Source organism: Rutidosis leptorrhynchoides, chromosome 7 (assembly GCF_046630445.1).
Source record: "Rutidosis leptorrhynchoides isolate AG116_Rl617_1_P2 chromosome 7, CSIRO_AGI_Rlap_v1, whole genome shotgun sequence".
Classification (NCBI taxonomy): Eukaryota; Viridiplantae; Streptophyta; class Magnoliopsida; order Asterales; family Asteraceae; genus Rutidosis; species Rutidosis leptorrhynchoides.
This window is the reverse complement of record NC_092339.1, coordinates 35,351,168-35,368,854: the sequence shown is the minus strand read 5'-3', so window position 1 is coordinate 35,368,854 and position 17,687 is coordinate 35,351,168. Positions and strand designations below refer to the sequence as shown.

The window sequence follows — 17,687 nt, the reverse complement described above, 5'->3', positions numbered from 1 at the left end:
CTAGAAAGAAGAGGGAGGAACCCGGGAAACCCTGTACATTTTAAAAGCTTCTCAAAATGGTTATTGTAATTGATTAGGTTATCTACAGCTCACAATTACAAGTTACAAATAAATTGATATCGGAAATTTAATCATCTTATTTCCGGAAACATTAAGAGCACGTTTGTTTCTCATCAACTTCACTACAAAGTTCATCATTTGCAGGTAATATTTCGCCCATTATTGCAACTAAATATTGTTATTGACATTAAATGACGAGTCTTGAATGTAAATGACGAGTCTTGATGATAACATTGTGGAATTATGGATCTTTCTGACTTCCAAACGTAATTTGACCCATAAATTTGTTGGATTATTTATTGTAATTTGACCCCATTAATATGTTGGATTATTTATTTGAAAGTCAAATCAATGAGTATATTGATTGATTGATTTATTAATTACTATTACTATTACTATTATATTATTTTGTGGACTTATGGTTCAGCAGTCATTCTCCATTGCCCTTTCTGAATTCAGTTATGATTGGTTGATCCGAAATGCTTAATCGTCCAAAATCTTGAATCTTGAAGTAATATAAATATTAACATTGTCACCTTTATAGGTATTTTATAGACCTTTGAAAGGGTCTGATAGAAATAATTATTTAAAAGGGTGAGAGCTGACAGATTTGAGTGTCTTTAGCATCCAAGATCATCAAAAGTAATCGTGTTAAAGGCCGAATAGTTTAGTGATTTATACCTATTGATTGATGTTCTGAATCTGAGATATAAGATTACATTGATTTTGTTAAGGTTAATGTAGTTGTACATTAGGGAATAACTTGGTTTATATGATACCATTTTTATTGAGTAGCATTATGGATATAGTAGCAGTCTGCGATAAAAGCACATTCAACCCTTTCAATTTGTTCCACTTAGAGCTTCTTCAACTATGACATGTTCAACCCAGTTGATGCTTGGGCGAATATTAAACCTGTTCAATCTGTTTGACATGCTTTGACCCATGCTAATGGGTCGATATTGTCACCTGTATCAAAAGTTATCGTTTTAATATTATAATGGATATCGATCGATCATGAGTTATCGATATAACACATAGTATATCTATCTGGTATAAATTTAAAAGACCCCTATTTCAGAATGGAGAATGATCCACAAAACAACGAACAGGCTGCTCAGAATGATGCATTACCCGTGCATCAAGGTAATATTTAATAGACTTTATCTCAGAATGATGTTTAATACCAATTTCCTTCAAACTAGACTTTATCTCATCTGTTTTGCTTATTCAAAACTTGTTGCAACAACAGCCATTCAAAACTTGTTACAACAGCAGCAGAACTTGATAGATGGTGTTCTTCAACAAGGTAAGACCATATTTTATATATGAGCAATTTGGCAAAAATCTAATACTTTTAAATTATTTGGTGTAGGCAACCAGAATGATCAATGGGCAAATCTACTGCTCGGAATACATAATCAGTTTATGTTTACTACCAACATGGCACTAAATGCATTACAAGCAGGACATCAGATTCATGCATATCTAACAGTAAGACACAATGATCTGGCTGCAAATCAGGCCAACCTGGTAGCCATTCAAGCTATACTGGAAGGACAACAAGCTGCATTGACAGCAAACCAAGTTGATTTGGCAGCAAATCAAGCTCAACTGGATGCACATCACGCTGGCCTATGGGCAAATATAGCTGATTTGGAAGCAGCTCAAGCTCTTTGGGCACAGAATATAGAAAATCAGCAGAATAATGGCATGGATGAAGACGATGGGGAACAACAAGAGCCTGGTAATATATATTGAACAATCTATACCTAATAGATAGATTATTTCAAACTGTGGCGTTACATTTTTCTTCTACTTTTTCAGATGAACATGTTCTGGATGAACAGGACGAGGAAGCGAGGGAGAATATGTGAAATTTGTTTCTTCTAGGAAAGATGTTGCCAACTGACCATCTTTATACATTTTCATTAACAAAGATATCACACGTGGAGAACACTATCTTTATACCGTCTTATAAAGATTGTATGCCTTAAATTTCTATTAGATTGTATTTTCATGAAGTGTTAGCTTTGAATAATGAAAGTGGAAATTTGCTAACACTTTGAGCTTTTCATGAGCTTCCTTAACTGTTTCTCTTCTTCAGTTATGTCCGTCTTTTCTAAAATACCTTAAAACCTTCCGGTCAAACAAAAAAAAAATTTGAACCATCCGAAAGAATAGTGCAGATTAATGTCCCCAAAACTAAGGCAAAAAAAAAAAAACCTAGAAAATGAAAGATTGGCAGTGAAGCCGTGTACTTATGAAGTAAGGAAAATATTATAATGAGTTGTGTTTGTTGTGTTTGTTACAGTAAGTATGTCTATGTGATTTAATTAATCTTACTTGATGGCAAATTTCTAAGCTCTGTGACGGCATATTTCCAAGCTCTGTGGCAATCTGAAACTTCCTATAACTTAAAAGAATCTTACGTATCTTTCCGAGCTACCAATGCTGTGCTTCTGCATATTTTTTGCTCGGTATCAGGATATTAACGACATAAAAGATCAACATTGGCAAGTACACAAAAATGCAGGAAACAAACTGTCAACAAAAATCATATAATCACTAATGAAAATAAAAATTAACTACGGCAGCAAGTTACTGTAAAACAGATTATATTACTCACCTAAGTTTAATAACCTCGAATCTAATGTTTAAAACAAAAAGAAACAAAGACAAAGTCGGTCAGGCACATCTAAGTCACTCATGAATACATATAGCTTAGGAAAATTCAACAAATCAAACGGCTCATTTGTTAATTCAATACTCCCTTTACTGCATCACTAACATTGACGACATATTTCCAAGCGTCGGTGCTTATTATTATTTGTTTTATAAGCGTTTGGTAAAGAAACTTGATTTATACTGTAGTTGTTAATTGACCAAAAATAACAACAATAAAAAATTTGTCGAAAATAAATGAAGGGGTTTTTAATAACTTTATATTTCATATAAACAGTAACATTGACCAACCTCAAACTCTCTCTTCCTCTTTTTAGTACACTCATGTAGCACAACAATCACTAAACACCAACTAACGCTCAAAACAGTATAAACTTGACAAGAAACACACAAATGGGCAATGGCACAACCAAGGTCCACATCAAGTGCCAATAAGACAGAAAACCCAAAGGTAACATAAAAGATATATGCAAACCGGCAGCAAAAACCACAAAAAAACGAAAAAACATAATGATAGAAACTACTAAGCACTAAATAAATATCAAACAAAAAAACATCTTACCTGTAGCGACAACAATTTTCGCAGCAAATCTTCAAAAAACTTAGTTATATCTGAGATAATTAGAGGATACTAAGTTATGAATTAAGTAAAAAAATGTATAAAGTATAGTAACAATAAAGGATTGTAAAAAACAGAGAAGGTAACACGTAGCAACAATGTAACATATCAATGTAAATTTTCATTATCTTCTTTAATCTTTAATAGCATAGTAACAAAGTAACATATCAATGCTTTCGGCCTGCACAATATCCGGGCAAAAATCATTGTAATAGAACCGATTTTTTCAGAAATACTAAAACTATCAGAATTTACGATTTATAGGGAAAAAAGGTAACATCAAAAAATGATGTTTTTCAATCTTTTTTTTCTTCCTCAAGTTATGTCTATTTTTTCTTAAAATGCCGTGAAACCTTCCAGTGAGTCAACCAAACAAAAAGGTGAACAATCTGAAAGAATATTGGATGAACGTCTTTTAGATATATGTTGTACATAGCAGTGTTGCAAAAAATCGGCCAACTCGGCCGAGAACTCGATGAGTTCTATGGTTGCCGAGTTTTCTGGGCCAACACTCGGCCAAAAAATTGATCAACGACTGGTTCAACTCGGTCAACAGCCTAGAATCGGAAAAAATTGGGGGAAATCAGAAATATCGAGAAAAAATCGGTTAAAAAAAATCATAAAATCGGATATAAACTCGTCAATTGTGAGCTTCGATTTTTATTTGAATTTAACTTTTAACCCGAAGTACAAACCCCTTGTACTTGCCAAACGAACTCACTACTCAATTTAAATATAGAATTTTAACCCTCTGTTTAAATTATTTAATGTTTTCAATAAATATATACACTTTATACAATATATATTATTTTTTATTATTTATATATTTAAAAGTCAACGTTAGTTAACATCCTAGTTCTGCCTTAAGAACAACCCGAGTAGCCGAGAACTAATTCAAAAGTCTGTGTCAGGTTATCACCGAAAAGCGATTTCTTCAACCTTAGTACATAGAGACATGTGTCTGTATATACATGTATATACAGGAAGATGTGTTTGACCAAAAGTAAACTGATTATATCATCATGAAATATATTTGATAGGTTTATTTTTTATTTTTTATTGAAAAACAAGGCAAGAAGCCGAAAACATTACATTACATTACATTACAAAGCATTCTAAACATAAAGTTTTCAAATGAATAGTAAAATGTACAGAGTATTTTTAAAAATATATATTAAACTAGGTTTACAAAAGTCTTTAATCATTAGAGAAAAAAAAAACAAACTTAACTGCTTTCTATTTAATTACTCCACGTTTTTAAATATTTATATCGTACAGAAACTAATTCACAATTGTTTTAAACTATCAAATGTAATTTATAATAATAACAAACTACGAGAATTTTTATGTATGATAAATACTTAATATTTATCGTATGTGCTTATAAATGTCATGAAATCGAAGCTATTTTTATAAAAAAAAAAAAAGGAGTAAATAATACTCCGATCCGTATCTGAAGATAAAAAAGCCATTACAACTTTATATCTGTTAGTACAAGATAACCATCAGTTTAGCGCGTGTATATATCGATAATATATTAGAAGACAATATAGGCACAAAAACTTCAGATATGTTACCAGATCTTGATGTTTTTAGCGCATGCATTTATTTTATCTTTATGTTTATAGTTTATATCAAGGATTATTAAAAATTGATAATACAAGCATCGTAATTTGGATGTAATATTGATCTAAAATCAAAGAGATATATGGATCTATAATTTCATTCAAATAAACAAATTATAATATGAAATCATCTAAGCCCTTTGGCCACATATCAGATAATTATTATAATGAATAGATAAAGTATAGACTGAAAATCGAATTAACAATAGAAATGCTAGTTTTTATGTAATCTAGTACAATTGGGCTAGGTAATCTGGATTACATAAAACATATTAAGAAGAAAGAAATGAAGATATGAAGAACATAAAAATGAAAGAAGAGTATAACAACTATGTATTTCGTCAAATATAATAAAGATTGTACCTTGTAGAGAAAACAATATACAAAAAAAGAAGTCATCCGTTCATATCCTTTTCTTTCTTTGGAAAGAATCTTCGAAACAACTTAGTAAATATAAAGATAGATCTAGATGACTTGCTATGTATCCAAAATTTTCGCTTCGTATCCTTTTCTTTTTATGGAAAGAATCTTTAAAAGAACTACATAAGAAGATAGATCTGGATCAGTTTCTATGAGTCAATTTAGTTTGTAAGAGAAAAGAGTACATACAAAGAAGAAAGAGTTAAAAACCAGTGAAGATGCTTTACAACATTCTAATGATATCAATGCGACCATTTATAGCAAAACCCTACTCCATCCTAACAAAGGCTCCTAGGCCCTTTGTAATGGGCTGGAACCCAAACATTACTTTAATTGGCAACGAAGTTCTAAACAACTAGAAATAAATATAATCTTACTTCTTACTTATATATAATTTGTTGATGTTGCTGACATCAATATGGCTGACGTGTCACCTTTTAAAGTAAAGTTCCTATTTTTTTTTTGCTGATGTAATATTTTTTTTTACATATTTCTTATTTAATAATCAAAATTAAAATAAATAGTGTATAATCTTTTGCTCAGATAATATCAGGCGTGCATCTTTTTTCTCAGTACTCCGTAAAGTTTTTTTCCTTGAGACCATAAATTAATAAACTGAGTTTTTATTGAAAATCAAAATGTTTTGCACGCCAACAAATTTCAATATATACTGCCCCAAATTACTCTCTGTATATGTGTATTCATCTCAAATCCCAAATCTTAGTTTTTAAATTCTTGATTCTCTTCTATGTGTTTTAATTTGAAATAGAGAAAAAGATCTACAAAAACCTTACACATTGAGCCCACAATTTTTCTCCTACTCCACTTTGTTCTTGCTGGTGAGGTATTTATTATACAAGTATTTTTTGATTTCAAGTTGAACCATTCTACTGGTGAGTTTGATTTTCTTATATGGTTATATATCTTGGATATTATATTTCTTGGTTTTAATATTAGATTTTTTCTTTTGAATTGGTTATTTTAGGGTTTTTTTTGCTGATTTTTTTAGTTTAGAGAATTTAGGATGGAAGGTAGAAATTGACTATTACTAATATATATTTTTATTGCCTATATTAAATATTGTTTACGGTTGTTTGACATTTTTTAAAAAAATAAATTGTGTAATGACCCACATTAGTTGAGTTGCTCATAGATTTATTTTTGCAGATGATTTTTTTGGCAGTGTGTTTGGAAGATATAACGATTAGTTCTTATGTGTATAATTGCTTCTATCCTTTCAAGTTTACTACCAATTTTTTTGTTTTGTTCATAACCTTAAATATGCACATCAAGTGTTTGATGAAATGTGTAAGTGTTTTCTTTCTACTATTTTATTTAAGATTTATGTTCATATTTTGATATGTAACACTAACTTCTTATACAGTTATTTAATCTATATTTTTAATTTGCCTCTTGAAGCATGAAGCTGAAGAAAAGCAATATGGCTAAATTTATGAATATGATTCACTTTTTGGCTTCTTGGTCTGAAGCTTCTAAGCCTATGGGTCAAGTTTTTTCTCATCTTTCTAATGATTCACCTTACGAACATTACTTACGGGTATGTTTTTGTGTTAGTTTTTATACTTTTTTGTATGTTTGGTTTTGTAAGTAAATGTATGATTACTTGATAAGTCATGTTAGTCAATTTATGCATGATGATTTTATTTTCCTTGGATGTCTAAATTATATACTATGTTGCTTATTTTTTTTCATTATTTCATATAGAAATTCTAGACAAAATGAAAACTTAAAGCATTCTACTTTGCACCGGTTACTAGACAAACTGAAAACTGAAATCATTTTGTGATTTTGAAATTATGTGTTTTGTTATTGTTATGTGAAATTATGAAAACTTAAAGCGTTGTGTAATTCAACTTGACGTTATTATGTGTTTTGTTACATCATTGAAGCAGGATAGCATAGCAGGTATTCTCACTCCATTATTGATCACCCAATAAGTTGTAAATGAATATTGATGTATATGTTTCGAGTCCAACTATTAAAGAGTAGTGTCTTGCTATAACTCAAGTAATTAGTTGTATGCTTGCCACTTTGGATATCTGTTGGCATGTTTCCTTAGTTTATTTAATGATGTATTGGTATTCGCAACTGGACTTTTTATAACTTGAAAATATTTTATTTTTATTTTTTTTGTCAAATTTGCAGGTTCATAGTGGAGGTGTTGGAACTATGCTATAGAACTAGGAGCCGGGATAATATTGGTGGAGTGAACTCTACCATCAATCAAAGGTAACAAATACTACTAAGATTATAGAGTTAGGTGGATAATGGATAAGTATCAACGACATGTTTCAAAAAGTGTAGATTTGGCTAATGTTTAATTGGGAATTATTGAGCTTTCATCTTGGTTTTGGTTTAATGGTGGGAGTCATCATATCACTTTTAAACTTATTGGTGTAGGAGTTAATTATGGCCTAAAACAAGAAATCAAATCTCTTATATATGTAAGTTTCTGTTTTAATCTTTCTCTTAATAATAATAATTTAAGTTTCTGTTTTAATCTTTCTCTTATATATGCATCTATAGATTCTATTATATTCCTAAAATGATGACATAATAAATAAGCTTTTTCCTTTACAAAAGAAAATCAAAAAATAAAAAGAAAAAATTTTAGGCCATGTTGATGATGTCATAAATAATATTATTTTAATACTAAGTACCTTTTAATTTTCATAATGATAATATCATAATTATATATTAATTTAATTAAAAAAATATATGAAATCTTTTATAAAAGGAAATATTAATCTCTCCTAAATTGTAATTTTAATTTTTAAAAAAATTTAAAAGACATTTATTATTACTAATAATTATTATTATTATTATTAAAATATAAATACTCAACTTTGAACGAACTTTATTATTATTATTTACTTTTAATATAATAATTATAATTATAATTATAACTATTATATTATTAATATTCAAATTCAGATATGGATTCTTTTTACGAAATTAATTACGTTACATATGTATGCGAAAATAAATATCTCTATATATTTGTAAAAACAACGACAAGTTTCTTAGTCAAACGAGTCATTAAAACAAATGACTTTAGCATTTACATTAACTTAATACCTAAAATATGTCATTAAATTGTTTCGTTTAAATAAACCCGTGATTTCACGGGTCATTTCACTAGTTAAATAATAAATAAATAAATAAATAAATCAATAATAATAGGGTGGTGATATATTCTAACCCTTTTTCACATCTATTATAAATCATGCATTAGTCTGTTGTATTGTACAAATTGTTAATGCATAATAGTGAATGTAATAAAAAAATGTTGAATTATCAATTCCCATAATAATAATAATATCTAATCTAATATCTAATAATCTTTATAAAAATAATGTTATAAATAGAGATTATTTAAATTTAAAAAAATTCAAAAATAAGAGAAAAATTCTAAATTCTTCATAAAAATGTGATTAAAATAATTAATTACTAGCTTAAAACCCGCGAATTCGCGAGAATTTTTTATGAATCAAATCAAATTTCTATTTGTTCCATTAATAGTATTGTATATAGTATATGTTAGGTTGATTAGGAAGCAAAACAGGATTAGAAATAACAGTGTATTAATATTGCAAAAACCAAATAAAACAAAGTGGTAAACCACAACGTCACTAAAAAGCAAGACTTTCTACTTAATTTTCAGGCCGAGTTTACCACAAACATACTCCATGATTCTAATCTCTTAACGTGTTTATGAATTATATAGAAAGGAAAAGTCATTTGCTTTATTATGAGTATACTTTGAATCTGCTTTAAGGTAACAATGCGTAATCTATCTGCCTGGAACAAATAAAAACCAATAACTTCATACAAACACCACCATTTATCACAATTAAAAAAAACACCGGAAGTTAATCATTAAAGTCTATTAAAATATCAACCAAATTGGTTAATATTGGTCAACCAATTTATACATATTTCTGTAAAAGATAAGAGGCCAGTGTAGTGACCCGAAATTTTTCATGTTTATATATATTAAATGAAATTTTTATTTACATGATTAAGTGTTTCCAACATGTTAAGCAATCTAACTGGTTAAAACTTGATTAATTGAAATAGGTTTCATATAGACAATTGATCACCCAAGTTGACCGGTGATTCACGAACGTGAAAACTTGTAAAAACTATATGATGACATATATATGGATATATATATATATATATATATATATATATATATATATATATATATATATATATATATATATATATATATATATATATATATATATATATATATATATATATAGTTAACATGATATTATGATAAGTAAGTATCTCATTAGGTATTTTAACAATGAGTTATATACAAAAATGAGACTATTGAATTAAGAAACTCGAAAATGATATATATAACGATTATCGTTATAACAACGTCTTACTAATACATATGAATCATATTAAGATATTGATACACTATATTTAAACATGATAAATGATAAGTAAACATATTATTAAGTGTATTAACAATGAACTACATATGTAAAAACAAGACTACTAACTTAAGGTTTTCGAAACGAGACATATATGTAACGATTATCGTTGTAACGACATTTAAATGTATATATATATCATATTAAGATATATTAATACATCATAATATCATGATAATGTAATAATCTAACATCTCATTAGATATAATAAACAATGGGTTGTCAACATTTAACAAGATCGTTAACTTAAAGGTTTCAAAACAACACTTACATGTAACGACTAACGATGACTTAACGACTCAGTTAAAATGTATATACATGTAGTGTTTTAATATGTATTCATACACTTTTGAAAGACTTCAAGACACTTATCAAAATACTTCTACTTAACAAAAATACTTACAATTACATCCTCATTCATTTTCATCAACAATTCTACTCGTATGCACTCGTATTTGTACTCGTACAATACACAGCTTCTAAATGTATTTACTATTGGTATATACACTCCAATGATCAGCTCTTAGCAGCTTATATGAGTCACCTAACACATTTGGAAACTATCATTTGGCAACTAGCATGAAATATCTTATAAAATTACAAAAATATTAGTAATCATTCATGACTTATTTACAAGTAAACAAAATTACACATCCTTTATATCTAATCCATATACCAACGACCAAAAACACCTACAAACACTTTCATTCTTCAATTTTCTTCATCTAATTGATCTCTCTCAAGTTCTATCTTCAAGTTCTAAGTGTTCTTCATAAATTCTATAAGTTCTAGTATCATAAAATCAAGAATACTTCCAAGTTTGCTAGCTTACTTCCAATCTTGTAAAGTGATCATTCAACCTCAAGAAATCTTTCTTATTTACAGTAAGATATCTTTCTAATACAAGGTAATACTCATATTCAAACTTTGATTAAATTTCTATAACTATAACAATCTTATTTCGAGTGGAAATCTTACTTGAACTTGTTTTCGTGTCATGATTCTGCTTCAAGAACTTTCAAGCCATCCAAGGATCCTTTGAAGCTAGATCTATTTTTCTTATTTCTAGTAGGTTTACCTACTAAAATTAAGGTAGTAATGATGTTCATAACATCATTCAATTCATACATATAAAACTATCTTATTCGAAGATTTAAACTTGTAATCACTAGAACATAGTTTAGTTAATTATAAACTTGTTCGCAAATAAAGTTAATCCTTCTAACTTGACTTTTAAAATAAACTAAACACATGTTCTATATCTATATGATATGCTAACTTAATGATTTAAAACCTGGAAATACGAAAAACACCGTAAAACCTGACATACGCCGTCGTAGTAATACCGCGGGCTGTTTTGGGTTTGATAATTAAAAACTATGATAAACTTTGATTTAAAAGTTGTTCTTATGGGAAAATGATTTTTCTTATGAACATGAAACTATATCCAAAAATCATGGTTAAACTCAAAGTGGAAATATGTTTTTCAAAATGGTCATCAAGACGTCGTTCTTTCGACTGAAATGACTACCTCTTACAAAAAATGACTTGTAACTTATATTTCCGACTATAAACCTATACTTTTTCGGTTTAGATTCATAAAATAGAGTTCAATATGAAACCATAGCAATTTGATTCATTCAAAGGATTTAAAACGAAGAAGTTATGGGTAAAACAAGATTAGATATTTTTTGATTGTTGTAGCTACGGGAAATATTGTAACAATTATATACAAATCATATCCTAGCTAACTTATATTGTATTATACATGTATTCTAATATATTATGTAATCTTGAGATACCATAGACATGTATGCAAATATTTTGACATATCATATCGACCCATGTATATATATTATTTGGAACAACCATAGACACTCTATATGCAGTAATGTTTGAGTTAGCTATACAGGGTTGAGGTTGATTCCAAAAATATATATACTTTGAGTTGTGATCTAGCCTGAGACGTGTATACACTGGGTCATGGATTGATTCAAGATAATATATATCGATTTATTTCTATACATCTAATTATGGACAACTAGTTGTAGGTTACTAACGAGGACAGCTGACTTAATAAACTTAAAACATTAAAACGTATTAAAAATGTTGTAAATATATTTTGAACATACTTTGATATATATGTACATATTTGTTATAGGTTCGTGAATCGACCAGTGGCCAAGTCTTACTTCCCGATGAAGTAAAAATCTGTGAAAGTGAGTTATAGTCCCACTTTTAAATCTAATATTTTTGGGATGAGAATACATGCAGTTTTATAAGGGTTTTACAAAATAGACACAAGTACTTGAAATTACATTCTATGTTGGATTATGAATACCGAATATCACCCTTTTAGTGTAAGATCCAAATATTTATTGTACATAAGGTATTTATGGTGTATGATGCATGTATGAAGTGTACGAAGCACGTACGTGTTGCTTGCTCGAACGTCGAAGGAAACTGGACGTTGTCTGAAGTGACAAGGTGTGTACGTATCTTTTCAACCCCAAATAAAGTTTGTGTTGATGTTTCAAAGCCTTACCATTGGAAAGAAAATCTTATTACGTTTCCAACGATATTTGATTCATCGAAAACGGAGCTACGGTCAAAAAGTTATGGCCAAAACAAGTTACTGAAAACTGACCTGAAGGTTGGAGCGGCGCTCCACCTTATGGAGCGGCACTCCGATCCCGTCTGATGCAATTTTCAGCTTTTTTAAAAGGTTTAAATGAGGGGTACTTTGGTCTTTTCACTAGGGGTCAGTTTGAGGTCATCAAAACTGATCCATTGATCATTTTGGATCACATTTCACCCACACAAACACTCTCTTCAAACCCTAGTGAGAGAAATCCACTTTTAGTGAGAGAGAGCTTGATTTGGAGAAGAAGGAGTTGGATTCTCACCAAAGCTCGGGTTTTAAAGTTGTTCTACTCGTTAACGGCATCATTTTGGTGGTTGATGTTAAAGCTAAGGGGTATAAATATTATTAAATTTTACAAGGAAAAACTATTAAATACGATACAATTTTACACAAGATATTTATTTATTTATAGAATGGATATACTTAAACCTTGCTACAACACTTATAGGCAGTGTACCTAATCGTACAGTAGTGTAGTTTTTAGTAAGTCCGGTTCGTCCACAGGGAATCTTTTAAACAAAGCTTAACGCTATATTAGTTTTATTTTATAAAAATACAAATATATATAAATAAGTAATATTATTATTATAAAGGGGAGGTTTTTTACCGTTTATTGACCGGTTTGTCGATTTTAAAACTTAGTCGCAGTTAAAACCTAATGTAAAATATTAAAAATAAATATAACTTAATTTAAAGCGTAAAGTAAATAATGATAATGAAATTGCGATAAATAAAAGTGTGATAAAATAAACTTGCGATAATTAAAAATATGATATTTAAAAGTGTAATTAAATACAATAACAATAAATAAAAGTGCGATAATTAGAAGTGCAATTAAATATGAAAATAAAGGAAATTAAATATGAAATAAAAGAATTATTCTTATTTAAACTTCCGTAATCATGATGTTTGACGTGTTGATTTTAGTTTTATGCCCATGGGTTAATTGTCCTTTGTCCTGGATTATTTAATATGTCCGTCTGGTTTTTGTCCATAACAGTCCATCAGTCATAAATATAAAGTGCGAGTGTCCTCGTCAAATTATTCTTATACCCGAAGTCAAATATTTCAACTAATTGGGGACTTAAACTGTAACAAGGTTTTATTACTTTGTTTAATAATTACACCAGGTTATCGACTGCGTGTAACCCAAGGTTTTAATACTTTGTTATCAATTATGCCAAGTGTCCTTGTACATAATTTCACCCCTGTTTTAATAATTCTAGGGGCTATTAATCCATTCCCGTGTCCGGTTAAATGAACGATTATTCATACATATAAATACCCCGTCCATCGTGTCCGATCGAGTGTATATGGTTATTTATAGGGACGTCCAATTGTAAATCTTTATATTAAAATTAACAAACTATCATTTAGTTAAACAAATATAAATTCCATTAATAGCCCATAGTCTAATTTCCACAAGTGTCGTTCTTTTGTCCAAATCCCAATTATGGTACAAAGCCCAATTACCCAATTTTAGTAATTAGCCCAACATCATGATTACTTTGGATTAAATAAGCATAATAATAACTTAGCTACGAGACATTAAATTAAAAAAGTTGAACATAACTTACAATGATTAAAAATAGCGTAGCGTTACACGGACAGAATTTCGACTTACACCCTTACAACATTCGCTAACATACCCTTCTTATTAGGATTTAAAATTAAAATTAAAATTAAAATAAAAATTATATATATATATATTTACGTATATTGATAGAGAGATTGATATATGGATATATTTTTACGATCAGAATGCGCGAGCTTTATAGGCAGTTTCATAATTTGGGGCTCCGCGACTCGCGACATTTTTCCCCTTTAAACTCCGCGAGTCGCGGAGTTTGATTTTACAGCTCACTCCATTTTGGATCCTTTCTTGCCGACGATTTTTAAATATAATATAATATATATATTAATTTTAAGAATTAATTATATATTATATTATATTCATGTGCATAGTTGACTTGTAATTTTTAGTCCGTTGCGTCGAGCGTTGAGAGTTGACTCTGGTCCCGGTTCCGGATTTTCGAACGTCCTTGCGTACAATTTAATATCTTGTACTTTGTGTTTTGAATCTTGTACTCTTGTAATTTCGAGACGTTTCTTATCAATAATTGGAACCTCTTTGATTGTATTTTGTACTTTTGAGCTTTTTGGTCGTTTGCGTCTTCAATTCGTCGAATCTGTCTTTTGTCTTCACCTTTTATTATTTAAACGAATATCACTTGTAAATAGAACAATTGCAACTAAAAGCTTGTCTTTCTTGAGGAATAATGCTATGAAATATATGTTCGTTTTTAGCATTATCAAATATTCCCACACTTGAGCGTTGCTTGTCCTCAAGCAATATAGTCTTGAAATACTAGAATCACTTCTTTATTCTTCACACTTTGTACATCAGTGATTTCTTTACGGCGGTATAAACAATGGTAGTAACGTTGTGGCTTACAGTCCCACATGACTATAAAATTTAGATCCTTTAAGGAAATTGGATCTTTATGAAAACATTTGATCTTTTGAAAATTAAATCTAGCTTTTACCCTAGATAAGTTTTCCGGAATAACCCTTCACCGGTGTTTGCAAATCGTTTTTGTGGGTTTTATGGGTTTCAGATTTGAAAATTTTAGCTCAAAACTTATGGTTTTGTGTCACCCACTTGCTAACCTTGTATTGGGAAAGCAACACGTCCAGTATACTTGCTCCGTATATTACCTTTCGATAAACTACCGTCCGGTTGTAAAGGAAAGCGTTTGAACAAGCAACTGTTAAGGCAATGTCCCCTGCCATGCTTTTAATTATGGTCTATAACGTGTCGGACGCAATTACTATCCTTTGTAGGAGCAATAGTAAAGCTCACCCTTATAATTTTTCGGTCTGGCACAAGGTCCTGTCTTTGACCATGCTATGCAACCACCGTTCTTACGGTTGACACCCAATTTGGTTCAGGTGACCTAATGAATTCCAGGTGAATTCCTAGGATTTTACGTTCAATGGTAATGAACACATTGAAAATGGGTTTTCAGAAAACAAATCGGTTTGAAATTTGATCAAAATATTTTCTCGTTCAAGCTCGAGTTTAGATATCATTGAATTCCATGAGTTTGTAATTCTCAATCTTTAAGGTCAATCTCTAGGATTGAGTAATATCAGGCTTAAATGATGATTTTTAATCTTTAAGGAGATTATCCTTTCTGGGGATCTGATTCATTAGTCTTATCCAGCTAATTTGCACGGTGTCCTCCCCATTTTAAAAGACAGATCCTCTCATGATTAGGATAAGTCTGACCACTTGGCGACCCTGTTTGATGCTGAGGTCCGTGGATTTCCTGCTGATTTTAGAGATGACTTTTCTAGATTTTTCGTCAACCTACAGCTGGTCTGGACGACAACTTCATGACCTAAATCAAGAAGCGCGTTTCTTTTTCGGGAGACTTTACTTCCTTTTAATGATGGAATTGATTCATCGTGTAGATCCATCTTTCTTACAGTAAATCGGGTAAAACTTTTTAGTTTAGTCCAAAACAAAAGTATCTTCAATTATTTGTTACAGAAATATGTGACATATGTTTAAGATAACTTGGTAAATTTTCCCACACTTGGCTTTTATTTTTCCTTTTTGTTCTCCTCTATTCCATTTTAAATGAATTCTAACATTTTGGTTTGTTTCTCAATTTATGTCCTTTCCAAGGTAACAATAATTTCGGTGTTAACACCTAGTTTTATCGTTCATAAATATGTATAAACATGATTTTGAGTTCATTTAATTGAAAATTTTGAAAATTTTTACTAGATTTGGGTAGTTCGTATATAAGACTAGGGATGTTCTTTATTATCAGAGAGCACTAGATTCTAATACAACTACTGCTTTACTAGTATTTCTAATGGTAACCAAGTGTATAAAGATAAAAATTTAAAATCCGAAAGAATTTAACCCCTTCCCATACTTAAGATCTTGCAATGCCCTCATTTGCAAGAAATCAGTATCAATTTAAATTATTGAGGGTGATTAGCGTAGAAAAATGATTAAATTTTACCAAAGTTTCCAAACATATTGTTGTTTGTGTTGAATGATAAATGGTGCACATCATTTGTTCATTCCGTCTTGTTATTACATCACATTTATTTTTCATCTTGTCGTCAAAATTAGTTGCTTTTGCTGAACTTAATGCCAGTCTTTGAAAATGCGTTGTTTTACCCTGTTGTGTACATAAGATAAACTGCAAATATATATACATATTTTGGAAGTTTGATATATTACCCCACATTCAAAAATTATTAAAATCTAATAATAAAAGTTAGTAAATTATAAAAACTCTTACAATATCAACATAAATGCTAAATGTAGTAACATTACAAAAATAAAATAAATAAAACTAAATAAACTAGGGTTGTTACTGATACCAGTAGGGGTTCCATGCATAACCGTATGTGTTATAGAATGCTTCAGCTGGGTTATAAGTAGGATACGGTGGTTGGATTTCTATAGACCAGGGAGGAAATATGGGCGTTGGAGTAGGAATATAGTTTCTACCTACATGTTGGCAATGAGCTATGATTTGGTTTTGATGAACTTGCCAATATTCAAATGCTCGATGTCTATCATTTTCATACTCTTGTGAAGCTATAAACCTTTGCATTTCTGTCATTTCATTTCCCCCTCCCACATTACCTGGCTGTTGATTTCTCTCAACCTGTGGATGTCTTCAATTATATCTTACTGCCGCGTTATTTCGCCTCTTCAAAACCTTAGCACCATGATATACATTTAAACCAATTGTATCGTGGGGTTCTGGTTCTTCGATTAATAATCTCCCCCGACTTATATCCACATTGAGATACTCAGCAATTATTGTAATAAATATACCACCTCCTATTATACTGTGCAGTCTCATCCCCCTAACCATAGCTGATAAATAATAACCCACACAATAAGGTATACTTACAGCGCTTTGTGGGTCTCGAATACACATGTGATAAAATAAATCTTGCTCATTTACCTTTTCCTTATTTTTACATCGTTGTGTAATCGAGTTCGCTAGAAACCTGTGAATTACTCTTAACTCAGCTCTATCTATATCCAAATAAGAGTAATTTCCTCCTTTAAATCGGTGATGGCTAGTCATTTGACTCCATACACCATGCGTATCAAAATT

General features: G+C 30.0%; 1 long non-coding RNA gene across 3 annotated transcripts; it reads right to left on the bottom strand.

The window, feature by feature from the left end:
- Positions 1–759: 759 nt before the first annotated feature.
- On the bottom strand, positions 760–5,613 carry LOC139858488 (uncharacterized). 3 transcript variants are annotated; one of them, XR_011762968.1, is made up of 5 exons: positions 5,599–5,613; positions 5,353–5,528; positions 3,308–3,357; positions 2,407–2,522; positions 760–1,029 (listed from the first exon to the last, which is right to left on the bottom strand). It is a non-coding gene; the product is annotated as an uncharacterized lncRNA (long non-coding RNA). The 3 variants fall into 3 exon arrangements; XR_011762967.1 differs by having other exon boundaries at positions 5,353–5,607; XR_011762969.1 differs by lacking the exon at positions 760–1,029 and adding an exon at positions 1,446–2,199 and having other exon boundaries at positions 5,353–5,607.
- Between the last annotated feature and the right edge of the window lie 12,074 nt (positions 5,614–17,687).